This window comes from Peromyscus californicus, unplaced genomic scaffold (assembly GCF_007827085.1).
Source record: "Peromyscus californicus insignis strain IS unplaced genomic scaffold, ASM782708v3 Scaffold_19__1_contigs__length_69161282, whole genome shotgun sequence".
In the NCBI taxonomy this organism is placed as follows: Eukaryota; Metazoa; Chordata; class Mammalia; order Rodentia; family Cricetidae; genus Peromyscus; species Peromyscus californicus.
This window is the reverse complement of record NW_026294491.1, coordinates 58,234,057-58,249,322: the sequence shown is the minus strand read 5'-3', so window position 1 is coordinate 58,249,322 and position 15,266 is coordinate 58,234,057. Positions and strand designations below refer to the sequence as shown.

At 44.3% G+C, this 15,266-nt stretch overlaps 1 protein-coding gene across 4 annotated transcripts in view; it reads right to left on the bottom strand.

The window, feature by feature from the left end:
• Positions 1–15,266, bottom strand: part of Adgrf5 (adhesion G protein-coupled receptor F5) — a 97,108-nt gene that overhangs the window by 58,374 nt on the left and 23,468 nt on the right. Inside the window, exon 1 of one of the 4 annotated variants that reach the window (XM_052745386.1) lies at positions 11,348–11,636. The exons of 1 other annotated variant lie outside the window; for it this stretch is intronic. The gene's annotated coding sequence lies outside the window, so the exon portion shown is untranslated. Of the gene's footprint in view, positions 1–11,347; positions 11,637–15,266 lie in introns of those variants that run through there. 2 more of the 4 variants (XM_052745384.1, XM_052745387.1) reach the window with 2 other exon arrangements.

Below are 15,266 nucleotides of genomic sequence, written 5' to 3'. Positions count from 1 at the left end.
CGCCTGTCAATAGCAATGGTCTTTTGCAGAGTGGCTATGCACCAGGAGAGGCACAGTGAAGCTCCAGTCTGTTCGCCCAAACCTGAGAAACACCCTGCACTGAAGACAGACTCTTCTACTAGAATCTCACCAGTGGTCCCAGCTAACTCTGATTTTATTACGGATGAGGAAATGGCAAGAGAGAAGAAAACAAACAGGTTTCTTGCAGAGTTCAACTCCTGATCATAAAATGGTCACATCTAGGTTGTCTGATAATTCCATGGACTGTCACATGGACGCCAGGATGCTCCCAACAGGGTCACTGTGGGGTTCTTTTTGAAATGACTGGCATGGTAAACTCCCTACAGCTCTGCCTTCCCATGTTCTCCCATCTGCCCCTCACCAAATACACTCAGCCATCTTGGTTTTTCAGATGAGGTTCCTAAAGCTTAGGAACCTAACTTCATCTCGCAACCAGCTAGGGGTGGAGACAATCAGAACTCAAGCAGTTACTGATGATTCTTAAAAACCCAGCTAATCATATTTCCCTACATCCTGGTGAGCCATGTGGATAGGACATTGGATAATTGCAGGAGGTGATGGAGATGACAATCCCTACCAATGACGGTAGCTTACCACAACCCAGTGTGTGTTAAGCTCTCTGTAAGGGTGATACCCTCTGGGCACCATAGTGCAAGGCTTCCAGTATTCAGGAAATAAGAGGAAGACCATGTGTTAAAGGTAGCCTCAGCTACACATCGAGATATCATTTCTGGAAATAAGAGGATTTGTAGCTGGAAGTTCTCCTGTGTCCCGCCTGGTCCACAGGCTCTCAGACCCAAGTGAACACACAGAGGCTTATATTAATTAAAACTGCCCAGCCATTAGCTCAGGCTTCCTACTGACTAGCTCTTACACCTAAACTCAGCCCATTTCTGTTAATCTATATGTCGCCACATGTTCTGTGGCTTTACCTGTGTTCCATTACATGATGCTTCCTGGACAGTGGGCTGGCGTCTCCTGACTCAGCCTTCCTCTTCCCAGAATTCTCCTCGTCTGGTTATTCCGCCTATACTTCCTGCCTGGCTACTGGCCAATCAGTGTTTTATTAAATCAGTGTACAAAAGCATTATCTCACAGCAAGGATTTGCCGGGCGCACGCCTTTAATCCCAGCACTGGGGAGGCAGAGCCAGGCAGATCTCTGTGAGTTCGAGGCCAGCCTGGACTACAGAGTGAGTTCCAGGAAAGGCACCAAAACTACACAGAGAAACCCTGTCTCAAAAAACAAAACAAAGCCGGGCGGTGGTGGCGCACGCCTTTAATCCCAGCACTCGGGAGGCAGAGCCAGGCGGATCTCTGTGAGTTCGAGGCCAGCCTGGGCTACCAAGTGAGTTCCAGGAAAAGGCGCAAAGCTACACAGAGAAACCCTGTCTCGAAAAACCAAAAAAAAAAAAAAAAAAAAAAAAAAAACAAAACAAAAAAGGAGGATTGTCTTATTTAATCCCCTCTACCATCCACAACTTGGTGAGACTACTAAATTATTCCTACTTACTTTCCAGATATAGAAGTGGAAACTTTGTTCAGGGCTCAGAGCCACACTGCTGGTACCAGATAGTGGACAAATTGATTACCAAGAGACCCGTCCACCAGAGAAAGGGCATTTGAGCCAATCTAATTTCTTGGTGAAATAGCAACAATAATAAATAGAAAATTTTCTCAAAATGCACAAGGCAGCTGAAACATGAATTCTAGCCTCATATTGCCAGCATTTATTCGTGTGATGCAGGGCAGGCCACTTTATCTTCTGAGTCAGAGTTTTCTTATGAAATAAGGCAAGGATTTGTCAGGACTCAATGATTGCAAGTTGAGTTACAGCAGTTGGCCTTGGGAAGTCTGTGACTTTGAAACATGTACAATTCCTTACATTTTTTTTGCATCTCAGATGCAATCTTACAGATTAACTTCTAAAGTCACCCCCTCTGATGTGAGACCTGGCCCAAGCCTCCCTTCCTGACCTGTGTACCATGTCAACAATAGCTGTGACCCTTTTGCTTTGGCCCAGATTAAGTCTTTCTGAAGCACCTTTCTCTCTAGGCCTTCTCTGCTTAGCTCTTAATGATTTTCAAAATAAAAGTACTCTCACTGGTACCCAAGGCCCCCATGAACTGGCTTTTATTTTTTAATAATGTATTTAATAAGTACTCCCCATATTTCTTCTACTAATGTTAGCTGATATAGGAATATCTAAAATAGTGCAAGAAGTTTTTCCAGTGTTCATACAAAAGCCAAAATTCCAACAAAAACCAATCTTGAGGGTGGAGGGTAACAATTATCAGCAAACTATTTTAAGAGTTTGGCAAACTAAGATAATCCTGCCATTTACTTGGTTCATTAATCTTCATCTCATAGGCCCAGCAGTCACTGTACATTCAAAGTTTACCCACCCACTATGTCCAGGAAAAGGCTGCCTCCTAATTCTAGTCCCTTGATGCATGCAGCTATAAATAGTCCTATTCCCTGAACACCTACACACACTTATGCAGGCCCTGGGCCTTCCCGCCTGCATGACATGATTGTTCCACGAAGCCATGATTCCCTCTCCCATCTATTTATGTGTCCATTTATTAGGTCCTGACAAGTACCAGGTGTTCTGCTGGGCTCAAGGAAGTGGCGGTCACCAAGAGAGTGGGTCCTGTCTCCATAGAGCTTGGAGTCTAATGAAGCAGACAGATGTCATTAAATAATCAATTACTCAGGTCACTGTAGTATTAACAGTTCCTGAGCAGTTGTTATGTACCCAATGCTGCGAACCAACTATATTTAATCACTTCATCTTTATAACAATCTCACTGAAGGGTTTCAGGTATGCTTTCTAATTAACAGTGTGATCTAAAATTAACTGAGTCACACAGGGCTTAAACAACTTTTGAGTAAGAATTTAAATGTAGGAAGCCTAAATTCAGTGTGGATCATTTTATCAGTATGCTGAATTTTCTGGAAAAACAAAACACCCCTAAGTAAGACCTGACCCAATCTTGGGTCTGTGGAAGGTGTCCCAGGCACAGTGTTTATTATCTTTAGGTTAGGGGGGTGTGAGAGGGTGAATAAGAAGAAGAGGTTCCAGGTTAAAAACATCATGTGCAAAGGCCCTGAGGTAGGAGAAAGCACAGTCCATTTAAGGAGCTATAAATGGGTCAGAGTGCCTGGACATTAAAAGAGCAGAAGACAGGTATTCTGGGAGGTGAACAGAAGCCAGGCTAGACAGACCTGACAATTTCGACCACAGGATTAGTTAAGATTTCATAAAGAGTCATGTGGGAGAGAAGGCTGGAACCAAGTTCTGCAGAATTCCAGTCAGCTCCGGGCCAAGAGGATGATTGCATCCAGGTATTTAGGAATGAGACTTGAGTAGCAGGAAAAGAAAGAGGCCAGCCATGTTGGTGCACACTTATAATCCCAGTGCTTTTGAAGCTGAGGCATGAGGATCTTGAGTTCAAGGCCAGCCTGAGCTACATGTTAAACTGTCTCCAAAAACAAACATAGAAAACTAAAGCAATGAACAAGTTAGCAGAAAATGATGTAAGCCAGGAAGCTTTGGCATTAAGAAAGGGGATGTGGTCAACACTGTCCATGATGAGTGGTCCATGAAGGAGGGACTGAGGGTGTCCATTGGAACTTCAGACAGGATGGTCTGTTAACAAGGATAGAGGTCTCATTAGGGTATTGAGGTGGTAATCATCCCGGGAAGAGTTGTAGAGTGTGTCGGAGGTAAGGAATTAGAGATGGCGAGCACAGGACTCGAGAATTTGCTTACAATGGCCTCAAGGGAGTGGTGGTCCTTCAGTCTTTACTGCATACTTGGGTAATGTTGTATCCATAGCTCTCTTTTTTATGAATTGAACAAATTATATTTTAAACTAGGGTGATATCAAGGGAAACCTTGCCTCTAACTCAACGTGGCCTGAGTCTCACTAACCAGACATGCTGCTATACCCTTCGGAAGTAATTTAGGAGCTGTCTCTTTATACCTTTTATGTCCTTGTTCTAGGGTAGAGACTAGACTCTTTTTGAAAACATATCCTTACCAAAATCAAGACTTAGACTAAAAATAGTATGTTCACTTATGACCTCAACAAGAGAGAATAACACAAAACAAAGCTCCTTGTCTAGATGATGGGCAATGGGTGATGGTGCCTCATTTCAGGAGCAGCTTTACACTCTGAGATTATTTCTTTGTTTACTGGGGATGTGGTTCAATGTCAGAGCAATTGCCTATCCTACCAAGATGTGTAAGAAAGAATTGTAAGAAAGCGAACAAAGAGAAAACAACTTTTGGGCTGGGAGATGGTTATTGGGGAGAATGCTCACTGTGCAAATGTCAGAAACTGAATTGGGATCCCTAGCACCCATGTAAGAAAACTAAGCAAGATTGTTTGTGCCTATAATCCCAGCTCTGGGGAGACAAAGACAGCAGCATCCTTGGGGATCACTAGTGGTTCGTCAGTCTAGCCAAATGGAGTGCTCCAGGGTCAGTGAGTCAAAAACATTAATTAAAAAGGTAGGGAGCTATGGAAACAGATAACCAGTGTTGACCTCTGGCCTCTGTAGACATAAGAAGGTGTGTGTGTGCATCTGTACATACATGCGAAAGTGCATGTACACACACACATACACACATACACACAAAGAGGAAACAGAAAAGAATAAATAAATAAATAAATAAATAAGAAGTCTACATTCGTTTGCATGATGGTTGAGGACGCAATAAGGATGGGATGCTGTCCATATGTAACCTCCCTCCAGAACTACAGAAGTGCAGATTCAAAATCCTTAAGTGTAGCTTTAAGAGGCTCCCAACAGACCTGTATTTACAACAGCGGAGTCGATAAGACTTATCTCTGTTGACCTTATTTAATACGGTGACTCATCCCTGGCACATGCAGGATTATAAAGTAAATATTTATTCAACACAAACACGAAACACAATGCCAATTAAAGGATTCTATTGAAGAACATTTTTTTTCCTATTTAATTTTCCTTTGCCTTGAAATAAGCTTCTGTGGCAGCATTGTGTCCCAGCAGCTCGGAGACTATCTGATTACAGAGGAGCATTTATTTGTACACAATGGGATGGAGTTTTCCAAAACACACTACACATGTGTTGATTCTTGATAACTCTAGGCTTCTTGCCTTCTTTTAAGTCACCAGGGGATTTTAACCTTCAAGCGGAGATTAGCATCTTTAAGAAAACACGAAGTTCCTAACTGAACTCTTATCTATTCTATCTCATAGCTTCCATGTTTCACAGAAAGGGGTTTCCCTGCACCAGAGAGAACAATGTCAAGTAGACATTCCAACTGCAGACAGGGGTAACCTTGTGGTTGGCCACAGGGCTAGATTGAGAAGGAGTGGGTTTAAGCTTCACAGTCCTGGAGGTTTACTGCTGTTGGGTGAGTAGTTAAATAACACTAATGATGTGTGGCTAACCCTGCAGTCTGGAGTCTTCTGCTGGGCCCAATCTTAACTATTCCAATCCTGGATTGTGGATAATCAGAACTGTTGTGTTCTGTCATGTAATTTAAAATATTTCAACATGTTCAGCTAGGGAGCTGGTCTAGTTGGTAAAGTGTTTGCTGTGCACACAAGAAGATGACCTAAATTCAATCCTATAGCATCACATTAAAAAGCCAGGCTCAGCAGAAACTTCTAGAACACTATGTGGAGCTAGAAGGATCCCTGTGGCTTGCTGGCCAACAAGTCTATCTAAATTGGTGACTTCCGGGTTTAATGAGAGATCCTGGCTCAAAAAATAAGGTGGGGAGTGACTGAGGAAGATACCTAGAGGGAGACACTTATCCTCAACATACATGCCTTCATACATGCATATGCACGCCTCCAGGAATGTGTGAATGCGCGCACACACACACACACACACACACACACACACACACACACACACACAAATAAAATATTCCAGCATGTACATCGTTACAGGGCCATCTTAGCCTTCAGAAGCTGCTCCTTCCAGTCCCGGCCATACCACCTACAATGTGGTCTGGCTACCCTTGGTCATGATCTTAATTCTCTTTCATTTTTGTTTCTTTCATTATGAATACTGTTGAATTTTAATGATAAGAACTATGCCACACAAAACCGAAAAAGAAAACATAATTATTTCATTTTTCTCTCCAGGTGTAACTATAAGACCTTAATGCTCCAAGATGTATTAATCTGCACCATGTGACTGTAGAGCTTATTATCATAAGTATTTTATAAAAAAAAGAACTTGACAATGTGTCTCACCGGGGCTGCCTCTGGTTCCTTACCTGTGTCCCCTTCTCTGTGACATCCCTTCTCCTAACCCTATTCCCCTGCTTCTCGCCTTTCTCATCCACCACAACCCCCAGGACGGGAGTCTTGCCAAACGCCTCTCCTTCCAGTTTGGCTTTTCTACCTTGACACCTTTGCTCGTGGGGAGCTTGTCTAGTTCCACAGTTTGAACAGTGGTTTTATGTGAGAACAGTCCAAGCTTTATTTCTGCCCTGGCCTATCTGCTAGATACTAGGTACATAATTCTAGCTGTACCATCTCCATCTGGGTCTAAATTTGGCTCAGCTAGAATCAAATCCGCTGTCTTCTGTGTGTCCATAGTCTCTCCTAACCATCTCTTTCTGGATTCGATTTCTGCTGTTTTGTTCTCCAAATACACAGGCCCACAGCCCTACTGTTATTCTTGGGCACAAGAAGCAGACAGGGGTAAGGAGTTACAAGCAGTTACTAGGTAATTGATGACACTTCCGGAGGAGCTCATGTTCCTTTTTGAGGGAGTTGGATGTTACCCAGTCACATCTGGACGGTGGCTGTAATCTCCTGAATGCCCCTCCCCTTTTCCCTGACCATATATCCTACACAGTAGCAACTGTTAAGTTTTTTCTGGCGGAGCTCTCCTCTAGATCACCACTGCATCTAATTCAAGCACTTCCAACATTTTCAGATGTCCTGAGGATGGATGCCTCGGCAACATCTAACAAACCAACCACCGAAACCTAACGCAAACCCAGCTCAGCCAAAGTTGTCTCCAGGATATTTGGATATAGACAGACCCACTCACAAGCTTTTACTGCGACTTCTTTTACAAAACATGGAGCAAATACGAACAGCAAACATGGGTTAGATGCATTGCCACCTCTGAGTGTCTCCTCATCTGGGTCTTGACCACTGTGAAGCTATTTTTCTTCCTTTTTGAGCTTGGGGCATTGTTTTGGGCCCCTCCCTTTTTTTTAATTACTCAATAACAATGACCGCCGCTACCTTTTATCAAGCACGTCTACAGACTAGATTTAAGGCTAAACACCCACACACATCAGGCTCACTTAGTCTTTATGATCCTATCTTATGAAAACCACCATTATCGCCCACTTGTATAATGGAAAAACCAAAGCCTAGCTAAATTACACAATACACCCAGGTCACACAGCATGTGGTAGTGTCTATCCCAAAGCCTGAGTCCTTGGCCTTTGTGGCACACCATCTCTCCTCTTTTCTTCAGGGATGCATCCTTCTTTGAAACACACCTGCATTTCTCTACCTAGCTACTTTTCTGGCCCAGCCTTGTGGATCTCTTAGCACCCGTGTTGTGGTTTTTGGAGTGTGGTCCAATAATTCGGTACATGAACTCTGAAGTCAGACGGCCTGAAATGTAATTATGACTCTATTACACATTAGTTTTTTTTTCCTTAAGCAATTTATTTAACCTTTGTATATTTGGTCCTCTATAAAATAAAGATTACAGGCCGGACGGTGGTGGCGCACGCCTTTAATTCCAGCATTCGGGAGGCAGAGCCAGGCGGATCTCTGTGCGTTTGAGGCCAGCCTGGTCTCCAAAGCGAGTACCAGGAAAGGTGCAAAGCTACACAGAGAAACCCTGTCTTGAAAAAAACCAAAAAATAAAAAAATAAAAAAATAAAGATTACAATAACACAGGCCTGTTGGCACAACTAAAAAAAAAAAAAAAAAGAGCAGTCTTCACAAAACAATGGTCATGGTGCTTGGAACACAGTGAGCACTCCATAAACACATGTCACCCAAATTCTCGATACTAGCAACTCAGCTCATGTTAAGAGTCTAAAGGAATTAATTACAGGACAAGGGTGCCTGCGTTCTTAATCCTGTGAAACCTAGCAAGCTGTTCTGGGACACCTGATTCTCCAGGCTGTGACTTTAAAGTCTTTATTTTTATTACTATCTTTCAGGAAATAAGCAAGCTTTCAGTTATTTTGAGGGTGGTGGCCAGAGTTAAACAACGTGAACTGAAACACACTGGTAAATCACTTGTGCATTTACGGTGTGCGCACGCACAGCCAGTTCATGCATTTAACTGAGCATATCCTGTTTACTAGGACATTTAATCAGACTCCGCAAGGTCTGCAAGAAGCAGGCGCTAATGTATCTGTGTCAAGTCAGTGGGGTCATTCCAGTTTAAATGGGAAAGACAATGCCACTTTGGGTGGAGACAGGATCGTCCTCTCCATCCTTGCCTGCCAGGGTTCTAACTCATAGCGCTCACAGCTGGGGACAGGCCCAGATTTTCAGAACCATAACCAGGTAATGTCGCTGTACCTCACTTTAATCACTCCACCCTTTACAGCCAAGATTTCCACTCTCAGCCTCGGGGGCATAACGGAACCACTGGGGAGACTGAAAACAAACAACACATGGCACAGGTTCCTTCCAGAAAGGTTCTGATCCAACTGCAACAGTGAAGTGTGTGGACCTCGCTCTGGTTTTGGGAAGCTCCTGGGATGACAGCACCTGACAGCAGGTATTCTAGTCTGCAAATATCCAAATGATGCAATAATGGGATGCAGTTTCCCAGTCCCCAGCAAAGCATGCTGCAGAGCTAATAGACTCAAGATAATCACGCCAATTCTTTGTTATCTTTCATCTTCACGTTCCTAGTTAAGAAGTGGGCTGAAGAGCTGAAAAGAGATCTGAATTCTCATCTCAGAGACCCACCAGAAAGTCACTGTGTAAAGCTGGACAAATTAGTTAGCTTCACTTTCGGATTCTTGGAAATGTTAGTGCACTTCTCAGCTTTTACTCACTAATACAGGAATCCGCCAGAGGTCAGCTTTATCTGCGGCATGGTGAAAGAAGAGGTATGGGTGTCTTCTGAGGATGCAGAAGTTATATATGAACGCAAGAGACTGAACGGAAACCTAGCAGAGGTGGATCGGCCTCACCACTCAGAAGGGGGTTGCCTGTGTGAGCATTGACTGCCCTGACATGCTGCCACTGAGCACCAGGTGGTGCCCAGTGATGTGGCTGCATTCTGTGCAGCATGGGGCTAGCAGGTGTACCCCGAGGTCAGCGCAGTGGGTGAGAGGATTTATTAGATTAGCAACAGCTCCGAAAAGGGGACTGCGGAAGGCAGATTGAGCAAGACGGCCTAAGACAGAGTCTCAGGGTCCAGCAGTCCCAAGTGACCTTCGGTTTCGGGGTGCAGAAGTCTCAGAAACATCAAGAAAATACACACGAACAACTGAGTGAGTTGCTGTTACTCTCAGGGGTTTTTCATTTTTCCTTGTTTGTTTCTTCTTTCTGAAGGCCCCTCCCATTCTCTATGATCCCTGAGGACTGGTTCATTGCAATTTTTTCCTTACTCTTTTATCGTTTTATCTGTTTATAATCCTATCTTACGAAAACCACCATTATCCCCTACTTGTATAGTGGGAAAACCAAAGCCTAGCTAAATTACACAATATACCCAGTTCACACAGAAAGTGGTAGTGTCTATCCCAAAGCCTGGTCCTTAGCCTTTGTGGCACACCGTCCCTCATCTTTTCTTCAGGGATGCATCCTTTTTTGAAATACACCTGCATTTCTCTACCTAGCTACTTTTCTGGCCCAGCCTTGTGGATCTCTTGGCACCCCTGTTGTGGGAACAGAGATCACACAGAGTTGGGGCAAAGAGAGAAGGTCGCCTTTTTTACAGAAGATTAAAATATTTGGAAGATGATCCATCAAGTAAAAATCAAATGCTCCCTGCCTTCACCCAGTCCTCCTTGGGTCAACCATTTAGCTATCGAATGACTGATCGATCTGTATAGCCAGTTAATTTCTTGATCGTTCCCCCTTTTTATTTCTAGAAGAAAGCTAACTCCTTCTAATGTCGTTCAAAGGAAACGCCCAAACTACTAACTGTTAACGTTTCATCCTGGAGAAGCTGTCGTTAATATTATTAAGTCGTGTTAAGTACCAGAGCCAAAAGTAACACAAAACGACAAAATAGTAAAAAGAAATGTACTATTTTTTCACACTTTCTAAATTCTAGTGAGCTGTGCACATTCCTTGTGAGTCACGTTATCCTTCCATGGAGGAGATATTAGGTATCATCACAAGACTGTGACATTGAGTATGTGTGAGACCCCATCCTGGCTTACTCTAAGAGCCAGAGAAAACAAAAAATAAGCCTTTAACTGGTACCATATAGAGTACGTGGCGATATAATTTGTGGGGGAGAGGAGAAAAAGCGTGAATTGAGGTGGTATAATATTTGAAAACTGTCAAGAGCTAGTCTTCTACAATAAGAATACATCCTTTTATTCCTATGCAATTAGAAGAAAAATGACTCACCCTGTCTTCCCAGTGCTCTGGACAGAGAGGCAGGAGGATCACAAGTCTGAGGCTAACCTGGTCTACATAGCAAATTCCAGGCCAACCAGGGCTATGTAGCAAGACACAAGACCCTGTCTCAAATAAAAACAAAACAGTAACAACAAACAACTGCATCGGGTCCTTTCGAAAGGACAAAGAGCTATGGTGGAATTGCACAGCCTGGTTTTCTTTAAAACAAAAACAACAACAGCAAAAACCATACACCACAGAGATTTCCCCTGCTTTCTACAACATTCAAAGCAAGTCTGACTGCTTCTTGGTCCCACACACTTTTACTGAGCAATACATAAGCTGCTTTCCTCCTCAGCCGTGGCCAGGAGGCTCTTTGCCCCACCCAAGCACTGTCTGAGAACTCCTTCAGCTCCTCAAAGGCAACCTCCCCTTGCTCCAGGCCACCACCACCGCTGCGTGGCTATCAGGACAGGTACCGGCTCACCAGTGCTCCTGACAAGTTTGGGCGGATTCAGGAAAGCAATCCCTACTAAAGAGAGAATCCTGAAGGATCCCGGCGAACTGGAGGGAGACCCTCTGAGCCGGCCTTGCTGGGAACTTCCAACAGCCAATGATCTTGAGTGATCTAAGCTACCATGACTGGGACGCCGCTGAAGGAATGTCAAAATGCCTCAGGTTGTCAGAGGTCTTGCTGCAAAGGCACACAGACTACAGAAAGAAGAAGAAAGAAATTGTTACCTGTCCACCACTGTTGTCTCCAGGCGCCTGTTCTCAGCAGATGTCTAGAAGCTGCTCTGTTTTTCACTACGGGGCCATTGGCCCCGCAGCCTTCTTGGGGAACCTCACAGACAGTCAAGGAACAGCGGGGCAGGCTTCATTGTGAACAGGACCGGCCACTCCTTTGCTCAAGTTTAGCCTCCCCGTGCTGTACTTCTAGCCTCACGGAGCCATCCCCCGGAGCCTCGTTTGCCTTTTGAAAAACAAGAAGCGATTTCCTGGTCCACTTCCCCGGATGGCGGATGGCGTGTGCAATTTCCCTCACACCCAATGGGAAGTCCTTCAGGTCCTCTTACTGAGAAGCCTCTCCACCAAGTGGACAGACTTGTTTGCTTTCCTTTCTCCAAAGGGAGTTAAAAAATTTAAAAACTACCAACAGTGCAAGCCAGAAATGGGTTAGCTTACTAGTGAGTGGTGCAGGATACCTGATGGAAGCCGTCAAGGCATGACTGGGAACTTAGACTGTGTAAGGAAAATTAAAATTACCCACAAGCCCCTTATCTCTAGCAGGACCAAGAAGTCAGAAGCTAAAAATATCTGAGAGGTTGGAGACCTGACCAGAGCTTTAGGGAGACCCGTGAGTTCAACACATCGCAGTAGGGGACATCTAGTTCCCAGGGAAACTGACCGTTTGTAGATCAAATGATATTAATACAGTGACAACTGCAACATCTTCTCAGCAACAGAGGTATCTGAAGACAGAGAGACATGGAGAGGGCTAGCCGGTGAGCTCTCACCACAGGTTTTAAGAGTAAATTGCAATCACAGTCACAGTTTCTGAACTAGAAACAGTCCTGCCTGCCCATAACTCACAAGAGAAGACAGTGGGGACTGAGGAGATTCTGTGACCTGCCTGGGGTTGGAATAAAGATGGGAAGTGGTATATCGTCATTAATTAAACTTCTTTTGTGTGTGGGAAATGCTGTTCAATTTCTGAAACTCTATCCACACAAAGTTTGCTGAATGAAGTCCTGCTGGGGCCCAGGAATCTATGTGGGGAAAAAAGCAATCCCGGATGGTCCCAAATATTAAAGAAAACCATGTACTGTCAGGGCAAGGACCCCCAGAATCCGACTATAAGGATTCAAATCATAGCCTACCAATGTCTATTCATACAGTCACATGGATACAACTTGATGGTATTGGAACTTAGTTTTACTGTGTGGGACTGTGATGAAAACCATATCGAAGCCAGGCAGTGGTGGTGCATGTCTTTAATCCCAGCACTTGGGAGGCTCAGCCAGGCGGATCTCTGAGTTCGAGGCCAGCCTGGTCTACAGAGTGAGATCCAGAACAGGTACCAAAACTGCACAGAGAAACCCTGTCTTGAAAAACCAAACCAAACCAAACCAAACCAAACCAAACCAAACCAAACCAAACATATCAAATTTGCAGGCTTTACTGTTGATCATTTAGAAGAGCTGAAGTCCTAGGCTGGACGGGCCAGGGAGATGGATGAGCATGTAAATGCTCTCACCACACAAACCTCAAGATAAAAGTGCGATCCCTGGAGCCCACATAAAGGTAAATGGAAAAAATCAACTCTATAAAATTGTCCTCTGACCTCTACTCATGCCCTGGAAAACACACACACACACACACACACACACACACACACACACGCACAGGCACACGCACACACGAACTGATAAATAGAAAGTTTGGAGGCCTGGGCTGGAGACATGGAGTCTCCTTCTATCTCATCTCTCTTCCTGTTCCACTCTGCCCCCTTTTCCCTGCACACCTCCTCTTCTGATGATGCTACCTCTGCAGGGCAGACGGTGAGCAGAGATCAGACTGGAGACAAAGGCTAGCTGACGTCATCACTCAGGGGTCAGTTCTAGGAGTCCCAGAAGATTCTAAAGTCTAAGGATGCTCAAGTCCTTTATATAAAATAGCATAGCATCCACATATAACCTATACGTGTATTCCTACATACTTTAAGTCACTTTTATTACTCTCAATAGTCAATGTAATGTAACTGCTACATAAATAATTATGATTCTGTATTGTTTAGAAAATAATGACGAACAGAAAGTGTCTGTACATGTTCAACACAGATGGAATTTTCCAAACATGTTCAATCCAAGGTTGGTTGAATTCAACTCTATTCAAACAAAAAATATAGAAGACTGTGTTTGGGCATAAAGAGCATGAGGTCCTATAGTGTATTATTCCACATCTATGCTCTTGGCTGCATTCTATAGCTTGAACTGGGTATTCTTTTGCCTGAAGAAAGAGCTTGCTATCAGCAGGAGCTCCTGGGCAAATCTTTCTTTTTCACAATGCTCACTTACTTTGGTGGCTGGGTTACAGTTTGCTCTCTGATGTGGAATGGAGCATTGACAAAGTGGTTTTCCCTTTCTTTCCCCCCTGCTCACAGTCCCCTGTTGTCACTAGGAACACTCTGTGCTCACCATACACTTTACAGGGAAAACAAAGCCAGCTCAGAAATGGAACTGCCACATGGTCCCGACTGCGGCTCAGAGTCCGCTGCTGACGGAGTGCCTTGCCTTGCCTTGTGGCAGCCACCTGGTGACTTTGATCACCCGAAACACCTTTCTCTTTTAATTCTAGAATGCTGCAGTTGGTGGTTAGTTGAACTCAAACCTCTGCAAGCAAACTATGGACACACTCAGAGTAAATAATCCATCCGTTGTGCTACCCATCCTTGTTAATAGAAGTGCCGCCTCACACGTCAGGTGTAACCTTCATAAAGAGAGACCTGCTTTCCCAGGCAAGAATTGCAGCTGCAATCAACATGCACTTTCTAGTAGGGACCAAGGCATCTTCTTCTTCTGTTCAACTCTTCTTCACCCAAGATGCTACTTTTCTCTTTACGATTACAGGTGTTATTTTCTCCAAAGACCCTCCTAACTCTCCTATCCTGAGCCAAGTGTCTCCCCTACCCCCTCACTCCAACCCCAACCCCCCACAACCCTACCCTCACTCTGCCTCATCTCATTCTGCCTCAAAGGAGTCTTTGCTGCTACCACTCTGCAGGCAAACGATCAGTTTAAGGCATTCACTATGAGAACTTTGAGGGCAGGGACTAATATGATTTATTTTATGCCTAGGTCCTAGTATAGGAGTGGAATGCAGTAGATGATCAATAAGAAGAAGAAGCTGCTGAAATTAAGCTGGGTCATGTCACTTCTCACAGCTAGTTCCTCCTCTCAGCAAACTGTCCCATGGCTTCAACTTTGGAATGCTTCTCTGTTGACACATATCCTGAGGTGATCTCCACTTTGGTTTGAATGTTTGTATAATGACTCCCAAATGTCTGTCCCTATTATGGACCTGAAACTCTGACCCATATACCTAACTGCCTATGTACCATTTCTAGCCGGAAGTTCAACAGGACCACAGGCTGTACGTGTCCAAAATGAAATCCTTGACTTCCCTCCAAATGAGCTATCTCAATGGCCATCTCCATACCTCCAGGTTACCCACACCCAAACCCTAACAACCTTGCTGTGTCTCTGGTTACCATTCTTCTGTTAGAAAATCATGTCCCCAAGAGAAGAGACAATGACCACGAATTCCCTGGAGAAGACCATTTGAACATAATACCTCACCACAAATCCCAGCCCAAAGCAGTCTGCCCAAAGAAATTCATGCAAACCTACTGGAAAAACATTCCCATTTCTACTTCTTGCCTGGGTCAGCCCCATGTTTTTCCATCTATAACCAGGTGTTGGCAAGCCTTCTGACCCAGTGTGGCCCAGGGTCAGCTCTGTTTTACTATCTTTACATCTTTGCCGCTGACCTATGTTTTGGCAAAGAGGCAAGGGCAAACAGCTAAGCTGTTTCACAGCACACAAACGGCTTTACTGCTGTCTGTGGTATGCAGAGTCTGCCAGAGCCTGCACTGAAGGCT